This window comes from Penaeus monodon, chromosome 33, assembly GCF_015228065.2.
Source record: "Penaeus monodon isolate SGIC_2016 chromosome 33, NSTDA_Pmon_1, whole genome shotgun sequence".
Classification (NCBI taxonomy): Eukaryota; Metazoa; Arthropoda; class Malacostraca; order Decapoda; family Penaeidae; genus Penaeus; species Penaeus monodon.
The window spans coordinates 7,313,129-7,313,480 of record NC_051418.1 but is presented as its reverse complement, the minus strand read 5'-3'; positions in this window follow the sequence as shown (position 1 = coordinate 7,313,480).

Here is a 352-nt window from a genome sequence, read left to right as displayed (position 1 = left end):
CAAAACATGTTTCTTAAAGTTAACACAATTATTAGACAATGTAAGACCTAAATCAGGTGTGTATGTGTGCTGGGAAAATGATGATGCGAGATTCTCTCATAACAGACTATGATAATTCGGCTTCTTTTCAATATTTCATCATTAGTAACACAATTTACTGGAATAATTTGGGTTGTTTTCAATATTCTGTTCTTCGCAACAATTTTTTTGTGCTTAGCTGACTTACCCAGTATGTTCGTCTGGCTCCCTAGCCTAAGGCCCTCTGTCTCCCACCTGCAATGCGGCCGCTTTAGATCCAAGGCAATTATACATTTGGAAATAAAAAGGCCCGTCTAATGCGCCGCCAAATACA